The sequence below is a fragment of the Pipistrellus hanaki genome (assembly GCF_964339955.1).
Source record: "Pipistrellus hanaki genome assembly, chromosome: X".
Lineage (NCBI taxonomy): Eukaryota > Metazoa > Chordata > Mammalia > Chiroptera > Vespertilionidae > Pipistrellus > Pipistrellus hanaki.
In genome coordinates, this window is record NC_140524.1 from 7,146,902 (window position 1) to 7,165,967 (window position 19,066).

The following is a 19,066-nucleotide window of genomic DNA, read 5'->3' on the forward strand; positions in this document are numbered from 1 at the left end:
CTGCTTCTCTGCAGCGGGTCCTAATTGGCTTTCCCCAACTCCTTGTGGGTTTTATCGGCCTTAATGTATATGCTGCAGGCCCAGTGCACGGGATTCCTGCATGGGGGAGGGTCCCTCAGTCCGGCCTGGGCCCTCTTGCAATCCAGGACCCCTCGGGTAGGTCCCTAGGCCTGGCCAGCCATCAGGGCCCATTAGGGCTTTCCTTCCCCAGGCTGCCAGCGGCTGGCCCCGCCCCCGCTGCTGCCATGGCTTGTTCTCTGTGCAGAGCTGCCCCTGTGGGCCACAGGCATGGGGTGCGATCCCTTGGCAGGCCTGAGCCTCCCTCTGCAAGGCAGTGGCTGGCCAGCCTTGCACACCACAGCACAGCTGCCTGGTGGCCTGGGCCTCCCTCTGAGGGCAATGGCGAAGCAATGCCAGGGCCCCAACCACTCTTCTTTGTTTTCAGTGTATTTTTATCGATTTTTTACAAAGAGGAAGGGAGATGAAGAGGGATAGAGAGCTAGAAACATCACTGAGAGAGAAACATCAATCAGCTGCCTCCTGCACGCCTTTCTGCCCCCCACACCGGGAATGTGCCCACAACCAAGGTACATGCCCTTGACTGGAATCAACCCTGGGACCCTTCAGTCTGACGCTCCATCCACTGAGCCAAACTGGTTAGGGCTTCCCGGACCAATCGCATCGCACCCGCGTGGCTGGGCAGGCCAGTGTATGTCATGGTGTGGTCGTTGGAAGGTCTTCCGGGTGGTCGTTCTGTTCTCCGGTCCTTTGATTGGTTTGCACATTGTGCTTTTATTACTATCGATGATTCCATTATGGCCGTCACTCACACCTCCCTGTGGAACATGAGTGCAGAAGGATAAAATATAATAGTTATTCAGCCCAGGGTCCCATCCTCCAATACTGACCATGAACAGAGTTTTGTGGTCAGTTTCTTAGAGGGGGTTCGTCAGACACCAGGTGTGTTTTAAATGCAGTGAGGGTCCTTTTCCATCAGGACTTCCCCCGCCCGTTGGTACACCCGGGTGTACCTTTTGGAAAGTCGCTCTGTTATTTATGTGACTGAGGAATAAGGGCGGCAAGGCACACTGCAGATGCTGAGAGTGTGTGAGTCTGCGGTGGAAGGCGCAGTGCCTTGTGGACCAGAAGGAGCACCGTCTGTGTGTGAGAGCAGGGCGTCCGCGGGGAGAGCAGGGCGTCCGCGGGGAGAGCAGGGGCGTCTGTGTGTGAGAGCAGGGGGTCCGCGGGGAGAGCAGGGGGTCCGCGGGGAGAGCAGGGGGTCCGCGGGGAGAGCAGGTGGTCCGCGGGGAGAGCAGGGGCGTCTGTGTGTGAGAGCAGGGGGTCCGTGTGTGAGAGCAGGGGGTCCGCGGGGAGAGCAGGGTGTCCGCGGGGAGAGCAGGGGGTCCGCGGGGAGAGCAGGGGGTCCGCGGGGAGAGCAGGGGGTCAGCGGGGAGAGCAGGTGGTCCGCGGGGAGAGCAGGGGGTCCGCGGGGAGAGCAGGGGGTCCGCGGGGAGAGCAGGGGGTCAGCGGGGAGAGCAGGGGTGTCCGCGGGGAGAGCAGGGGGTCCGCGGGGAGAGCAGGTGGTCCGCGGGGAGAGCAGGGGTCCGCGGGGAGAGCAGGGGTCCGCGGGGAGAGCAGGGGGTCCGCGGGGAGAGCAGGGGGTCCGCGGGGAGAGCAGGGGGTCCGTGTGTGAGAGCAGGGGGTCCGTGTGTGAGAGCAGGGGGTCCGCGGGCGAGAGCAGGGGCGAGAGCAGGGGGTCCGCGGGGAGAGCAGGGGCGTCTGTGTGTGAGAGCAGGGGGTCCGCGGGGAGAACAGGGGGTCCGCGATGAGAGCAGGGGGTCCGCGGGGAGAGCAGGGGGTCCGCGGGGAGAGCAGGGGGTCTGCGGGGAGAGCAGGGGGTCCGCGGGGAGAGCAGGGGGTCCGCGGGGAGAGCAGGGGGTCCGCGGGGAGAGCAGGGGTCCGCGGGGAGAGCAGGGGGTCCGCGGGGAGAGCAGGGGGTCCGCGGGGAGAGCAGGGGGTCCGCGGGGAGAGCAGGGGTCCGCGGGGAGAGCAGGGGGTCCGCGGGGAGAGCAGGGCTGTCCGCGGGGAGAGCAGGGGGTCCGCGGGGAGAGCAGGGGTGTCGTCCACGGTGAGAGCAGGGGCGGCAGGGCAGGCGGCTGCCCTCTGCCCTCACCACCCAGAGCAGAACCAGCACTCAGCCGTGCTCAGGGAATACTGGGAGATGCTTTCCAATTTTACTTTCCTGGTCTGTTTCCTCATATCTGTATAACCCACTTTTCCCTAGAACTTGTTTATCACACACAAAGAGTTTTATACTTGGTGTTGTATTCTTTCATTTGGCCCTGTCCACGTCAGCATTTTCCCATCTCATTTGCATTTCTTTTTAAAAATATATATTTCATTGATTTTTATTTATTTATTTTTTACAAAGGAAGGAAAAGGGATAGAGAATTTGGAACATCAGTCAGATGCCTCCTACACACCCCCTACTGGGGATGTGCCCGCAACCAAGGTACATGCCCTTGACCGGAATCAAACCTGGGACCCTTCCGTCCACAGTCTGAAGCTCTATCCACTGAGCCGAACTGGTCAGGGCCATTCGCATTTCTTTTTCTTTTCTTTTTCTTTTTCTATTCTTTTTTTAAAATATATTTTATTGAATTTTTTACAGAGAGGAAGGGAGAGGGATAGAGAGCTAGAAACATCGATGAGAGAGAACCATCGACCACCTGCCTCCTTCACAACCCCTACTGGGGATGTGTCTGCAACCAAGGTACATGCCCTTGACCAGAATCGAACCTGGGACCCTTCAGTCTGCAGACCAACATTCTATCCACTGAGCCGAACTGGTCAGGGCCATTCGCATTTCTTTTTCTTTTCTTTTTCTTTTTCTATTCTTTTTTTAAAATATATTTTATTGAATTTTTTACAGAGAGGAAGGGAGAGGGATAGAGAGCTAGAAACATCGATGAGAGAGAACCATCGACCACCTGCCTCCTTCACAACCCCTACTGGGGATGTGTCTGCAACCAAGGTACATGCCCTTGACCAGAATCGAACCTGGGACCCTTCAGTCTGCAGACCAACATTCTATCCACTGAGCCAAACTGGTCAGGGCCATTCGCATTTCTTAAAGTCCCATCGTCTGACCGTGGCCAGGTGAGCTCATGCGACAGATGCTGGTGAGAAAGCAAAGGGGTCCATGGCGGGTGGGCCTCCTAGGAAGAGCCTCTTGTCTCAGAGCCCTTCCCCCGTGAGCAGCTCAGAGCAGGCAGAGAATTTACAAGGAGAGAGAGGAAGGCAGAACAAGGACACCAGGGCAGGGGTGTACGTGGAGACCAGCACGGCACACGCCGATAAGCATCTGGAGACCGGTCCAGGATGGTCTGGAGTGCGTCACGCCGGTCCTCAGCGTGCAGGCCCCGGGGCTGGAGGTCAGCAGGTCTTGGGAACTGGGAGGCTGAAGGCCACACTCTGCGTGTTTGCAAGTCAGTTCCCAGGGTCCTTACACAAACACGCTGGTTACCTACCAGCCACATTACAGAAGGAATGTCGGCAGGATGGCGGGAGGGTTACAACTTCCTTCTGTACATCCAGTGACTCCCATCTGAGGAATTTCCTTTACACCCGGAGGGAACTAGTGGAGGGGGATGTGAGGGCTCATCTCATCTCCGTGGGATTTGTAAACTCCAGCCCCCACCGGACAGGCTCAGGGAGCGGTGGGCCTCCCGTGGGCCAGGCCAGTTGGGAGAAGACCCCACACAAGTGGCTTTCGTGCAGGCCTCGTGTGCCAAACCCAATGGTGGGACAAGCCGGGTCCGGGGAAGCCACCTCTGTCCTGGGAGCCTTGTCAGCACCTCCTTCTTTGGAGTCAAGCCCTCTCTCACCTGCCCTGGCCCCTGCCATCTGTTCTGCAGACCGTTCTGTTCCCACAGGCCTGTTCTTTCTTGGTAAACTCGGCCTCTGTGTGGAGCTTAAATAATGTCCATGCTTGGCGACCTTCTGAGTCGGAATCTGCGGTGGAACATTTAGGTGAGAGAAGCCAGAGCCACGTTGGAGGGAGAAGGTTAGAGAGGAGCGCCTGCGGGTACTAGTGTTACTGGTCCGTCACACAGAGAGAAGGCCCACTGGGCCTGGGAGGAGAGACCCTCTGATGTGAACCTTCGTTTGCTTTGGGTCCTCCCTGAGTAGGGAGTTGGGCCGGGGATGGAATTCGAAACCAGGGATGAAAACAGCAGCACAGGCAGGTTAGGAAGGGCTGGTCAGATTTGTACCGAAGAGTGAAGCCACGCAGGGGGAACAGATGACCCTCTAGATCTGACCACATAAAATACATGTGTCCGCGCATCTGACAGCCACAGGCATACCCAAAAGGCAAACAGCAACAAACCACACACACAACAATGACACCAGGAAAAGGATTGGCACCATGTATGACAGAATGGGGTCTCTTTCTGGACATACAACTGTCACAGGAAATGTGCTGTGTATTTTCACAACACCAATAGGTGCTGGTGTGAGTGTGAAGACACAATGGGGGGCAAGCCAGTGGATCTGTGTTTCCTGCATCGGCACCGAGCCTGTTCCGTGTTCACACTTCAATCCAGAGCTCTGCTTCCCAGTATCTACACTAAACAGTCCGAGGCGGTTAAACATGCTTGCACAAACACACACCTTCCACGTTTCGGGGGACAGTCTTTGAGGAAGGCATCCATATCATATATGTCTTCCTCGTTGATTTCCCTCCAAGTCACATTGAGTCTTCCGCCCACAAAGCAGACGTGGCCAGCGGAGGTCACTGCTGTGTGTCCACCACAGAACGTCTCTATCACACGTGATGGCGTGGTTTACAGACGCTGTGAAATGGTTGCCACAGTAGGTTTAGCTAGCATCCGTCTTCTCTGCTCACAAAATATTGCAATAAAGAGAACATATAGATAAAAAGAATGTTCTCCCTGTGGTGAGCATCCTTAGGATTTATTCCCTGAACAGCCTCGCTATGTATGGAACAGCAGTGCTGGCTGCAGTAATCTGTTGTACATTATTTCCCTGGTCCTTTTTGATCTTATAACTCAAGTTTCCACCTTGTGATCACCTTCTCCAATTTCCCTTTCCCCCACCTCTGCCTCTGGCAACCACAAGTCTGAGCTCCTTTTCTAGGGCTTTTCTTTGTTTCAGACCCCACATATAAGTGAAATCATACAGGGTTTCTTCTTCTCTGAAGTATTTCCCTTAGCAGAATGCCTTCCAGGTCCATTTATATAGTTGCAAATGGCAGGATTTCTTCCTTTTAATGGCTGAATAATATTCCATTGTGAGTGTGTGTATGTGAGTCTGTGTATGTGTGACAGATTTTGTCCACTCATCCATCAGTAGACACTTAGGTTGCTTGCTTATCTTGGCTATTATAAAAGATAATGCTATGAACATGCGTGTGCACATACCTTTTCAAGCTTTTGTCGTCTTTTTCTTTGCTTTTATTTCTGCATATATTCCCACAAATAGAAGTGCTGTACAATAAGGTACTTCTATATATAATTTTTGGTTCATCCCACATAATGTTTTTATAGTGACTGTACCAATATACGTTCCCACCAACAGTGCACGAGGCTACCCTGTTCTGCACATCCATGCTAGCAATCTTCTGTTCCTTTTCTTTTATAAAAAATTGAGAAATAGTTCATATGCAATTATTACATCAGTTTCAGGTGTACAACATACTCGATATTTATATACATTTATCAGGTGATCACCACACCAAAGTCTAGGACTGATCTTTATCTTCTTGCCTTTTTGGTGGCAGACACATTAATGGGCATGAAATGACATTTCATGTGGTTTTGATGAGCATTTCCCCAATGGCTAGAGAGCTTGAGCATCTTTTCATGGACTTGTTGGCCTCTCCTATAGCTCTGTTCGGGTCCTTAGCTGACTTTTAAACCTGGGTTACTTGGATTTTTGCTAATACTTTGGTGAGCTCTTTCTACAGCCCGCATATCAATCCCTTGTCACATATGTGGTTAGCAAAGGTTTTTTACCATGCCTTAGGTGGTCTTTTCACTTGGTTGATGGTTTCTTTTGCAATGGGCAGTCTTTTCTTTAGCTCTTGAAATACAGACGTGAGCAAAAACATGGGAAAAATATAGCCCTGGTCTAAGGGAATATTACAGGTCAGGGGTCATTTCTGTCTCCTACCTCAACCTTTAAATATAATTTTAACTCTTTTAGACTGTGTGTACTTTTGAGGAAGAGGAAATGAGTTTTAATGTGTTCAGATCTTTGCAAGTGATTTTTTCCAAAAGGTAACTGACATGAAAAATCTCAGTTGGATAAAAGATGCTGAGGTCATCCAGTTTCGCTCCTGGTTGAGGACTGACGCATGAAACAAGAGATCACAGTTCTTCATAGGTGGGATTCCAGGCAGGGCTCTTGGCCTGGTTTCAAGCTAGATGGCCAGTAGGAGCCACACAGGAGACAGCTGACTCTGAAGTTTCTCTCTCATTGATTTTTCTATCCCTCTCCCTTCCTCTCCAGAAAAATCAATAACAACGTATAATATTTTTATAAGAATGTTGAAGTAATGCAATATGAATGTCCTGTTTACAAAACATCTAAAAGTATGAAAAACCACTCAGAAAATTCATCACTAAGTATTATTAATGGCCATTGATGGGTGATGGGACTGTGGTTTAGATGATTTTATTTAATCAGTCCTCCAAATTTGGACAGTGAGGTTTGAGTGACTAATGTATCTGAAAAACATACTGATGAAGGGTCAAAACAACTGGGGAAAACCATTGAAGCCCATTCAGAGAAGGAGAAATAAAAATAGCAGAACCTGGAGGCACAATCTTTCCACCAAAGACACCCCCTAAGGTAGCAAGGAGGCCTCAAGATCAGCCAGGCCCAGGCAATCTGAGAAGCCAGGCTCCATTTTGTGGCAGAGAAATGAGTCCTATCCTTTTCCCCGAGCCATTTTTTCTGAGCAGGACGGGCGGGGGAGGAGGGAGTAGTTGGTGTGCGCGGAGTCACACTGCCACCTACTGGCCAGAGAAACTGAATTCCATCACAGGACAACAGTCATTTCCGCGAATCGGGGATCTGTGGCTGGATGGGAGGAGAACCAGGGAACTACCACAGGAGGGGGCTGCGAAACATCACAGAAAGTCGCGGAGCGCGCACACACACACACACACACACACACACACACACAAAGTCGCTGGACACTCAGAGTTTACAGAGAAAGGACCCCAGTAACATCATTTTCATAGTCCCGCCCTCGGAACCATAGCAACACAGGCAGGAAGTTCTGACGCCCCAGCAGGAAACGGTTAAAACGATGCTGCGCATCGATTGGCCTGTCCTGGCTATGCGCTCTGATTGGTCAGTTCTGGGCATGCGCACTGATTGGCCTGTTCTGGGCATGCGTACTGAATGGCCTGTTTTCGGCATGCGTTCTGATTGGCCTGTTCTGGGCATGCGTACTGAATGGCCTGTCATGGGCATGCGCTCTGTTTGCCAGTTCGGAACATGCGCGCTGATTGGCCAGTTCTGGGCATGCGCACCGATTGGCCTGTTTTGAACATGCGCTCTCATTGGCCAGTTCTCGGTATGCTCACTGATTGGCCAGTATTGGACATGCGCACGAGGTCCCAGTGAGGTGCCTGGCAGCCTGCAGCTGCAGGTGCTGGAGATTTCCATGTTGACAGTGTTAGGATCTCGGGCTCAGGAGCCTGATCAGTGATGTCCGTCCGGATGCTGTGGTCCGACGGCCGCGGCCACCCCACATGGGCAGAACCCTTACCAACCTCGCCACCCTCTCCAGCTGCCCCCTCCCTAGCCGGGAAGACCTCTTCCTATGACAGGCGCAGCCCTCCCGCCTGGAATCCACCCCCTGCTCACCTCCATGTCCAGGAGCCTGACCCGGTCAACCGGAGCTCGCTCCGGCAGGGCTCGCTGCTGCTCCCCATGTTGTGTCTGCCTCCCCGTAGTCTACCCGCCCTGGACAGCAGGGAACCCAGCGCCTCTCCGGGATGCCCCCTCTAGCCTTCCCTCCCTGGTCACTTCCGAGCACCTGCCCTGGGAACCAGCGTTCTACCCTGATGCCTCTGCTCAGAGAGCCCTCACCTTTCGGGGCGTCTGGTGTGAAGGCCACAGCCCTCCTCACCGTCCACCCACGTGAAGGCTCTCTAAGCGGAGGCAGCAGAGGAGGGGGCTGGACAAGCGGGACAGGGTTTTGAGGTGCAGGGGTGGAGAATGCTACAAAAGGATAAGATGGAGGAGCGCGCGGTGCCCTGAAGCCCGGGCTTGACCGTTGGGTGAGGTGGGGGGGAGTGGGGGCACACAGGGTGGGAAGCGGAGAACCTCCCTGAGGATGTCTGGGCTCTGCGTTGACCCGGTCTGGCTCATGGGCCCGAGGTCCCTGAACGGTTCCAGGTGGTGATGGCCAAGGGAGAACTTTCCCAGGACTGGACCGTTCAAGGCTAAGGGGAGGGCCTGGAGGATGAGGAGGAGGGCATTGGTACGGATGCCACAGGAGGGGCCTGGGGAGCCTGGGCAGTCAGCGGAGAAGACCTTGACAACACAGGTCCTATTCGGAAGCTGACAGGTTGCAGCCTAACCCTGGACAGTGGGTCAGGGGAGACTGGCTGGGCCGCCCTGGCCAGCTCTGCGCATGCCCGGAAGCAGCCCCCGGAAGCGCGGCCGCAGTCCATGGGCACAGCTGCCGGGTCGCCCGGATTTCAGTCCCTGCAGATGTAGCTCGCTGGGAGGACGCGGGGAGCAGACCCCGCTGGGGCCTTCGGGAGGGCTCTTGTCCTCGTAGAGATACCGGTGTCATCCCTGTGGGCGTCAGCAGCCGGGCGGCCTCCGACCCTGTACTTGGCGCCATCACACAAGGACTTTCTCTGCAGCGAGCGGCCTTTTCCGTTTCTCTGGCCACTAGGGGGCAGTAGTGCATCACGTTTCAAATCAGGCCGCCTCTCCCCCGCCCTTCCTGCTTCAAAAAAATGGCCCGTCTTTTCCATAATAGGAGCGCCTTTGTAGGCCTCAGCAGCTGCAGCTGCCTAAGCAGCCTCCCTCCCTCTATGGCTCCTTCAGGGGATCAGGGGTGAAAGTTCTAATCTGCAGACTGAACACTTTGTTTTTCAAATTGCCTTTCTTCTAAGCTGCTGGTAGGTTGCTTAGCAACATTTATTCCTGCTTCTCACAAGGGGATCCTCATTGGCTTCCCCAACTCATTTTGTTTTTTTTTGTTTTTTTTTGTGTGTGTGTTTTTTTAATATATTTTATTGATTTTTCACAGAGAGGAAGAGAGAGGGATATAGAGGTAGAAACATCAATGAGAGAGAATCATTGATCAGCTGCCTGTTGCACAACCCCTACTGGGGATGAGCCCGCAACCAAGGTACATGCCCTTGACCGGAATAGAACCTGGGACCTTTCAGTTCGCAGGCTGATGCTCTATCTGCTGAGCCAAACCGGTTTCGGCTCATTTTGGTTTTATGGGACTCTGAATATACATTGAGTGGCCAGATTATTATGATCTCTGAACGCATAATAATCTGGCCACTCAAAATATAAATATAAATATATATATATATATATATATATATATATATATATATATATATATATATATTAGTGGCCTGGTGCATGAATTCGTGCATGGTTGGGGTCCGGCCAGCCTGGCCAGGGGGGAGGGGACATGGGCAGTTGGCCGGCCTGCCTGCTGGTCAAACTCCTGGTGGAGGGGGCAATTTGCATATTAGCTTTTTATTACATAGGATATATGCTGAGTTCAGTGTATATTTCAGTTATGGCAGGCACTGAAACCTCGCTGTCCAAAATTGGGGGGTGAGGGGGATGAAGAGGAGCAGATAAAATATAATAAAGTGATTCAAACAACAGTCCCAACCTCCAATATTAACTATTAAGAATAGTTTGTGATCAGATACTTAGAGATTGTTTTCATCAAACACAACAGGCATTTAAATATATTAAGGTTTATTTTTGCATCAGGACTCTACCCCTCCTCTTTTTCAACTCCTGTTGTTCTCAACAAGGAACACATTCCACAGTATGCCGCATTGAGCAGCATAAATATGGGTCATCTTGCGTCAACATCAGAGAGAACAAGGAGAGAGCATATGTTCCAATCAAAGGGGGAGCAATCTACAGAAGCGGTGGCAGTCAGAAATGAGACACCTCAGAATGGAGGTGAGTCAAGGAGAATAAGGACCACTCGCATGTTGCATCTTAGCTCAGCCAGCAGGTCAGAAGCAAGGGCCGGGGCCTTTGTCCCTCACACACCTGTTCAGAGGCAGCACTGCTGGTGAAGACCAGCACAGCCGGGCAGAACACACAGACCAGAGGGCCAGTGCCGGCAGAGCAGCACCTGTGAGTAGGGGATGTCAGCACGCCTGCCCCAGCCTGCCCACAGGCTGCCCTGAGCCCACCTCCCAGTCGGTCCCTGAGAGAGGAGACCTGGGGGCCTGGCCTCCTCCTGCCTATGACCAGGACAGCGTGTAGCCTGCTGTAAACGGATCCTAAAACAGATCCCAGCCGGAGGAGAGGCTGCACAGACTCACCGAGGGCAGGAGCTGGTGAGGGAAGACTCCCCCCCCCCCCATATTCTCTCCCCGCCCCTGCCCAGCTGCTGATGTGAAAGCACAGGTGAGAGATATCAGTAAATTGGAAAGAACCTGCTCACAAAGCCCCAAGCAGACGACTTCCCTAGTGCAGTTCTCGGAACCACAGTAACAGGGCTTAGAAGTCCAGGGGAATCAGGTAAGTTGCTAACAGGACCTCGTGCTGCGCTCAGATGGCCGGGTTTGGGGTGTGAGAGCAGGAGCCCAGTGAGGTCGCTGCCAGAGGCTGTTTGAGGTTTGGTCTCAGATCAGGAGGAGGAATGGGAGCAGGAGTGAGGACCCAGCGCTCCCTGAAACCCCTGGTCCTCCACCCTCACTTTCAGCATCCCCTCTGAGGCCCAGGCCACGTCTGGAGCACTGTCTGTGCTCAGTGCCCCCAGGGTCTTAGGGGTGTCTGCTGCCTGCCTTGGGGGCATGCCCTCTTGTTTGGGGAACAATAATGAACGCACTGAAAAGCAAACAGCCTGGCTTCTAACACCATGATTCCTTGGAAGCCACGTGCAGGCTCTGTAGCTTCCTGGGTTCCTCTCCCTTCCTGCTCAGTGAGGGTCCGGGAGGGAGGAGGGGTGGTATGAGCAGGGGAAGACATGGCAGCCCGGGCACAGGTGAGGCTGGCTGCAGTCAGGGCAGGTGTGCTCGGTGCGGCAGAGACCGTCAGGGCAACAGCCTGGGCGATGGATTTGGGAACCTGTGAGAAGTCACCTCACTGCTGCTGTCTTCTCCACTGAATGGAAGAGGGTGCCGGGGAGTGAGGTAGTTATGGAGGTTGGAAGAGGGTGACAGTGAGAGGCAGTGGTCTCCTGGTGGTGGATATAAGATAAACAATTCAGTGAAGTTGGTATTTTTGTCATCAGTGCTCAGGTGCTTACATACCGGGATGTGTCCCTTATTGGGGCTCAGCAGGAGAGTTTGGAGGGGAGAAAGGAGCAGGAGAGGGATGTAAGATGGGGAGTTTATAGGCCTATGTATTCGGGTAAGCAGGGGCCTGCTGGGTGGTGAGGAGGGCTGTCGGATCCAGACTGAAATTCGCTAAAGATTGAATGCTATCTAACAGGGACATTTAAGGAAGAGAGCTGGTTTACCAGGGTGTGCAGAGGTGATCAGAGAGGCCATGCTTGGAAGGGACATCACAGAGCAGCGCTGGGTTTCCTGATGTCCAGAGCATGACTATGAGGAGGTGGACACAAGAGAAGGAACAGTAAAACCTCTTGTGTCAAGGTTGACAAGGTCAGGCTCCTGGACCTTGAGGTTCCCAGGAATGAGCTGAGCCTGTGTCAGAGGAAGAACTCTGTAATGGCTAGAGACGGAGGGAGGGTGAGTAGTGGGAAGATGGCGGGGGGATTGGCACACAGCAGCGGTTCTTGGGTCACGGCACCTGGACATCACTGTTCAGTTCCCTCGGCCCAAAGTTCCCATGCTGTCTACAGGGAAACCTCTACCAGGGGTCCTCAAACTTTTTAAAGTGGGGGCCAGATCACGGTCCCTCAGAGAGCTGGAGGGCCAGACTATATGAACTACTAATTCCTACTGTAACACCTTGGCTGCGCACACTGCCCAAAAAACCTGGCGGGCAGGATCAGACTCCCCTGGGGGCTGCATGTGGCCCGCGGGCCATAGTTTGAAAACCCCTGCGAGGCTGGAAGACTGGCAGGGACCTCACCGCATTTCCTGCGCGTGCGCAGAACTGGCCAATCAGTGCGCGGCGCCCCCGGGAGCTTCCGGTACGGACCAAGGGACTTCCTGTCTTTGTTCCTATGGCTCTTAGGGCGGGACTAGGAAAGGGGCCTTGTTGGGGCTGTTTTATTGGAGCCCCTCGGCCTGTGCTGTGAGTGTGATGTTTCGTAGTCCGGTTCGCGTTCAGTCACGTGTCCCCCGGCCCTGCGCAGGGAAATCACGGAAATGACATTTTCACTGTGTGTTTGCTCACGTTCCGTTTCTCTGGCCAGCAGGTGGCAGTGTTGCTCCATGCATCCGAGCTGCTCACCTCCTCCCCCGCCCTTCCTGCTTAGAAAAAATGGCAGGGCACGCTCTCTGCAAAAAATGGTGCTTTGTTTCAGAGACTGCGCAGTGCAGCCCTATCCTTTACAGTTTCTCTTGCCCTAACCATATATGCGCGAAAGTTTTTTTCTGTGAGAAGTCTGAGATTTTGCTGCTTACATGTTATTCTAGGACTTCTATTATTTCATGGCTTATTTTTAACTCTTTTGTGCATTTTGTGTGTGGAGTAAGTTGGTTTAGTTTAGTTTTTTTGCCTGGACCTGTCCACTTTTCCCAGCACCATTTACTGAATAGACTGTCTTAGTCCATTGTGTGCTCTTGCCTCTTTGTCAAATATTAATTAACCGTAATGCCTTGGCTCGACTTGCGGGTTCTCTGTTCTGTCCCATGATCTATATGCCGTATACATTGCCCATGGACACAGATAATAGGATGGTGAAGCCCTGGGGAGGGCAGGGCCAGTGGGAGGGGCAAGGGGAAATAAAGGGAGGGCCTCAGTAATACTCTCAACAATAAATACGGAATAAAATAGAAGGGACTGATGCAAGCTCTTCAGGTTTTCCATGACTTCCCTTTGTCTAAGAGGAGACAATGTAGATTAATTAAAATAAACCCCAGTTTTCCTTGCTTCAAGCCCTTCCCCCTTAAACTTTTTCCCCTCTGCCCTGCTGTATTTTTTTGTTAGCTCCTATGACCCTAAAATGTAAAAAACAATAAAGTCTACCAAAACATCTCTGAAAGAACTCTGATGCTACATGGGATTGCGCCAAGTATCCAAGCAACAGGCAAGTTCAACCAATTCCCAGCCTTTCAAACCTGTCTTCTTTCCCTGTACATGGTCCTCTCGTCCCCTTCCCCTGTACAACATCCCTTCTGCTTCAGCTCAGAGTTACCTGGTCTTACAGAAACAAACATCAGCTGAATGAAGCCGTTAGCATCTACTTGAATCACTTTTACTAGATTTTTTCTACATAAATTCTACCACTAATTTGACCCCAATTTTTAAGCATCCAAAGCAAAAACTTCTACAGGTCCAGCTCATGATTTACAGTCACCACTGGGACGATACAAGCATTTGAAGGCACCTGTGTTCCTGATCATGAGATTCCAGGGTAACTTCTTCCCTCGGTCATCATAGGCCTCATGTTAGACCCCCTGAGTAGTGATCTCTCTATGTAGCAATGTTCTTCCTCATCTGTTCAATGGGGATAATTATATTAACCTAACAGATAAAGTTTCTGTCATAAATGACACCATACGACATACAAAGGACTTATCAGAGTGCCTAATACATAGCACATTCTCAATGCATCTCAGCAGCCAAGAGCACAAGCTGTGGAATCATAATTTTAGGACGACTAAAGAATTTCATGCCTTCGTGGCTCAGTGGTTGAACCTCACAACCTATGAACCAGAAGGTCATGGTTCAATTCCTGGTCAGGGCACAGGCCAGGTTTTGAGTTCAATTCCCAGTGGAGGGAGCGCACAAGGCAGCCCATCAATGATTCTCATCACTGATGTTTCTGTCTCTCTCTCCCTCCTCCTTGTTCTCTGAAATCAAAAAAAATATACTTTAATAAAAGAATTCACCTACATTCTTAGATTAAAAACAAAGGATGTCTGTGCCAAAATAATACAACCACACTTGCCATTAGTTAACAAATATATGAAAAAGTTTGATTTGCTATTTTGAAAAGATAATTTATAGAAAGCTCGAAGAGCCAAAAATAAAAAAGGACTCAAATTTCTATAAAGTTTCATTTTTTTAAAATAATGCTGCAGTCTACACACTTATATAAGGGAACAGTCTAGTCCAGTGGTCAACAAACTCATTAGTCAACAGAGCTGCAAACTTCGACTCGCCAGCAGCATGTGGTGCCGCAGTTTGCCTACCACTGGTCTAGTCTTTTGAATAAAGGGGCAAAAATACATTTGCTTTATAATGATGGAAGTTTCTCTTTCACATAATACTTTCATTAACACAAGAGCAGGTATAGTAAGTTGACAGTGTTGGGGACCTAAGCTTTGAGTTTATTTTTAGTGTGTGGTGGTCCTGAGGATGGCCCAGTCTATTCAGATTTATCATTTCATTCCTCTCCATTCTCCCTTTCGCTTCTGCGGGACTGAGCACAGAGGACAGCTGAGAGACCATGCAGACCACAGGATATCAAACTCTGTCAAAGCAAATTAACCCTTTCCCAGAATGAATTCCAATACAGACAAGAGAAAAGAGGAGGTTCTGTACTAGGAGCAGAGGCTCTCTCGCCACAACCTTTCCTAGATGCGCCCTCCTCTTCAATGAATAACATAGCTTGACTTTTTTTCTCTCTCTCTCTCTTTCTCTCATCATCATCATCATCATCATCATCATCACCTGAGGATATTTTTCCTATTGATTTTTTAAAAATATATTTCATATTGATTTTTTACAAAGAAGAGGAGAGAGGGATAGAGAGTTAGAAACATCAATGAGAGAGAATCATCGATTAGCTGCCTCTTGCACACCCCCTACTGGGGATGTGCCTGCAACCAAGGTACATGCCCTTGACTGGAATTGAACCTGGGACCTTTCAGTCCGCAGTCCGATGCTCTATCCATTGAGCCAAACCGGTTTCGGCTGATTTATTTATTTATTTATTTATTTATTTATTTTAGGATAGAGAGCGGTGAGAGACACACATTATCTGGTTGCTTTGCACACGCACTCCTGTGGGGGGCAAGGGATTGAGCCTATGACCCAGGTACATGCCCTTGACCAGAATCAAACCCGAGGCTTCCTGTCATGTTCCTAGACAGGGTGACGTGGAGAAGTTGAGTGACAAATGTTCCAGTGGTCTCCTACCGAGGTAGGCTGGGCGTGCAGTATCTCAGGGCTGCTAGACTGTTCCATCCTCTTTGCATCTCTGTCAGGTATTATGAAGCCTGAACTCTTGCCCCAGCCAAGAGGAGCACAAAGAACCTGAATTGATTCCTTGGAATTGACAGAGAGCTAATTACAAAAATAGCATGCGATTGAATTTGAAAACTCTCTGTTCTTTCCACCAACTTTATGGGCATAAGCCTCAGCCAGGTGGCTAGATGTGTATGTGTATATGTGTGTGTCTTTTAGATGAGAAAGCTATATTCCTAAAGCGTCACTGTCCAAGATGGTAGCCACTGGCCACTTGTGACCATTTTAGTTACAATGAAAGAAAATGTTATTGGTTCCATAGCCAAATTTCAAGCTCTCAGTAGGAAGTAATTGTAGGAGTTATATAATCAAAATGACGAAACTGGAGTGATGTGAGATGATGGATCCTATATAATAAAAACCTAATATGAAGAAGGAGAAGAAGAAGAAGAAGAAGAAGAAGAAGAAGAAGAAGAAGAAGAAGAAGAAGAAGAAGAAGAGGAGGAGGAGGAGGAGGAGGAGGAGGAGGAGGAGGAGGAGGAGGAGGAGGAGGAGGAGGAGGAAGAAGAAGAAGGAAGAAGGAAGAAGGAAGAAGGAAGAAGGAAGAAGGAAGAAGAATCAAATCTGAAACCCTTCGGTCAGAAGGCCAGTGCTCTAACCACTGAGCTACCGGGTAGGGCTTTGACTTGTTAAGACTGAGGGAACAGCAGGCCTCAAAAGCAAAGAGACTAGGGAAGGGAAATGGGGAAGGCTGGTAGAGCCGGAACTGGGAGGGCGTTCTCTGGAGCTTTGGACCAAGGCCCTCCCAGAAGGACCAAGGCCCTCCCAGAAGACCTACAGAAAGAAAATCTTAGGGAGGAACTGCATGTCCGATCAAAAGTAGCCACCCTCTCCCTCTCCCATTTCACGTAGAAAAAGAAGGTGAAAAAAGAAGCCTCTTTGGGAAAGAAGTTGTCAGTATAAATTAGTTCAGTTATGGGTGCATACTACTCTTTTTTTTTTTTTAAATCAATCTTTATTGTTCATATTATTACAAAGGTTCCTCATTTCTTCCCCCCTCCACTGCATACTACTCTTTAAAATGAAACATTGGTAAGAAATGCGGGACATTTTTCAGTTATGGGGGGCCTTCCGAAGCAGCATCAGAGGTGTTAGCAGGACTAGGGGAGGGAGAGATCTTGGCTTCATATACAGTGCCCCCTGTCAGGTAACCATGTTCCCATTCTGAATAGCATATCATTCATTGGGCCCTTTAGTTCATGGGCAGTGTTTCTTCTTTAAAAAAATTTTAATTGATTTTTTACAGAAGGGAAAGGAGAGGGATAGATAGAGACATTGAAGGGAGAGAAAAATAAATTCAGCGGCCTCTTGCACACTCCCTACTGGGGATGTGCCCGCAACCAAGGTACATGTCCTTGACCAGAATTGAACCTGGGACCTTTCAGTCTGCAGGCCGACGCTCTATCCACCGAGCCAAACCAGTTAGGGCCAGTGTTTTCTTCTTTATGCACCCTGACACTCATTGCATGACCCAAACCAACCCTCCAGTGTGGCCGGCTATGGTGACTGTGGTTTTTAAACACTGGACCAAAGTACCTTAGGTGCATTGCAGAACTGAAGTTCTACCAGGTTGAATACGCTCCAGGGCAGGATCCTTCTGGAAAGATTCCCAACGTGTTGACAGCTGATGAAAACAGGGAGCAACAATGAGAGATGTATCCTCTCCACCAAGGCCATTCTTATCCACTTAAGTTGCACTTGAACTTTTATACCAGAAGGAAACAGGGCTGAAACTGGAAAGACCTGGGTTCTGTCCTGAGTGTGCCACAACAACCTATAAATGGCTTTCACTTAGTCCACTGACCTGGCCTGGATCAGAAAATCAGATGTTAAGAAATGCTAATGACGTAGAGCACGTGTCAAACACAAGGCCCGCGGGCCAAATCCAGCCCGCCAGGCCTTGCAATGTGGCCCCCACCGCGCTGTCATCACTGCACTCCGCTGTCAGTTTATGACATTGTCAGTTTATGACTGTTCAGTAAACCATTCGGCCCGCGATTTAGGCTGGATTTTAGATTTTGGCCCCTTCTCTGATTGAGTTCGACACCCCTAATAGAGAAAGGCTTAAAGGGGCCTAAAGAAAAAACAAACATTAAAACCATGTTGAAAACTGTATATTATACTCAAGGACTAGAAAAAGATGAAATACACACACACACACACACACACACACACACACACACACTTAAGAGGCCCGGTGCATGAAATTGGTGCACTGGGGCAGACGGGGGTGCCCCTCAGTCCAGCGTGTGTGTGTGTGTGTGTGTGTGTGTGTGTGTGTGTGTGTGTGCACAAAGAAAAAGGACCAGGAAAGTAAAATTGGAAAGCATCTCCCAGTATTCCCTGAGCACGGCTGAGTGCTGGTTCTGCTCTGGGTGCTGAGGGCAGAGGGCAGCCGCCTGCTCTGCCGTCCCTGCTCTCACCACGGTCGCCCCTGCTCTCCCCGCGGACCCCCTGCTCTCCCCGCGGACCCCCTGCTCTCCCCGCGGACCCCCTGCTCTCCCCCGGACGCCCTGCTCTCCCCGCGGACCCCCTGCTCTCACACACAGACGCCCCTGCTCTCACACACAGACGGTGCTGCTTCTGGTCCACAGGGCACTGCATCTTCCACCTCAGACTCACACACAATCTCAGCATCTGCAGTGCGCCTTGCCTCCCTTATTCCTCAGTCACATAACTAACAGAGCAACTTTCCAAAAGGCACAACTGAGTTTAAAAAGGAGGAAGTTGAAGTCCTGATGCAAAAAAGAACCTTAGTATATTTTATGTGCACCTTGTGTTTATTGCAGAATCTCTAACTGATCACAAAACACTCTTAATGGTCAATATTGGAGAGAGGCTGTGATTTGAATGAGTTTATTATATGTAATCTACCCTCCAAATTTTCTACAGTGAGGTTAGAGTGACTGCCATAAGCCTTATGGCATAAGGGAAGTATAAAGTCAGAGTCCCATAAAACCAAAATGAGTTGGGAAAGCCAATGAGAAGCAGGAATAGATGTTGCTAAGCAACCTAGGCAGCAGTTTAGAAGAAAGGCAATTTAGTCTGCAGATTAGAACTTTCACCCCTGATCCCCTGAAGGAGCCATAGAGGGAGGGAGGCTGCTTAGGCAGCTGCAGCTGCTGAGGCCTACAAAGGCGCTCCTATTATGGAAAAGACGGGCCATTTTTTTGAAGCAGGAAGGGCGGGGGAGAGGCAGCCTGATTTGAAACGTGATGCACTACTGCCCCCTAGTGGCCAGAGAAACGGAAAAGGCCGCTCGCTGCAGGGAAAGTCCTTGTATGATGGCGCCAAGTACAGGGTCGGAGGCCGCCCGGCTGCTGACGCCCACAGGGATGACACCGGTATCTCTACGAGGACAAGAGCCCTCCCGAAGGCCCCAGCGGGGTCTGCTCCCCGCGTCCTCCCAGCGAGCTACATCTGCAGGGACTGAAATCCGGGCGACCCGGCAGCTGTGCCCATGGACTGC

At 50.9% G+C, this 19,066-nt stretch overlaps 1 long non-coding RNA gene across 1 annotated transcript in view; it reads right to left on the bottom strand.

Moving 5' to 3' along the window:
• Nucleotides 1-2,957: 2,957 nt before the first annotated feature.
• The window catches only part of LOC311615758, a 62,528-nt gene continuing 46,419 nt past the window's right edge, over nt 2,958-19,066 (bottom strand). The window contains exon 7 of the long non-coding RNA XR_014793796.1: nt 2,958-4,856. This is a non-coding gene — a long non-coding RNA (uncharacterized lncRNA). The remainder of the gene's footprint in view (nt 4,857-19,066) is intronic.